The following is a 386-nucleotide window of genomic DNA, read 5'->3' on the forward strand; positions in this document are numbered from 1 at the left end:
TAAAAATAAAAATAAGTTTCTTGAATGAAACAGGAACTCAGCTGTTACCAAGTATACAATCAAGGTTAAAAGCTGTTAAAATATATATCTGTTAAAATATATATCTGTGTAGGCCTATATCTGCATAGGCCTATATATCTACATAGGCCTCTTATGTTATTGTGGTTGTCGTGTGTTACATTCAACATAACAGAGGGTGTTTTGCTGCCCCCATGCGTTGACAAACGCCTTTACTGTTAAACGAAACCGAGTAAAACACAAGAACCATAGTGCATTGCGAACTCGCTTTGACAATTTCGGTTCACTCTTTTCCTGTTGCCACTTTGCAACAGCGGCGAGATGTTCGGTTATGGCATATTTAGGAGTGTCATGCTTTTAAAAACCTT

General features: G+C 37.3%; 1 protein-coding gene across 2 annotated transcripts in view; it reads left to right on the forward strand.

Moving 5' to 3' along the window:
• Positions 1-258: 258 nt before the first annotated feature.
• The window catches only part of shrprbck1r (sharpin and rbck1 related), a 13,117-nt gene continuing 12,989 nt past the window's right edge, over positions 259-386 (forward strand). Inside the window, exon 1 of one of the 2 annotated variants that reach the window (XM_030348896.1) lies at positions 259-386. This exon is cut by the window's right edge and continues 342 nt beyond it. The gene's annotated coding sequence lies outside the window, so the exon portion shown is untranslated. The other variant, XM_030348899.1, reaches the window with a different exon arrangement.

Source organism: Gadus morhua, chromosome 23 (genome assembly GCF_902167405.1).
Source record: "Gadus morhua chromosome 23, gadMor3.0, whole genome shotgun sequence".
Classification (NCBI taxonomy): domain Eukaryota; kingdom Metazoa; phylum Chordata; class Actinopteri; order Gadiformes; family Gadidae; genus Gadus; species Gadus morhua.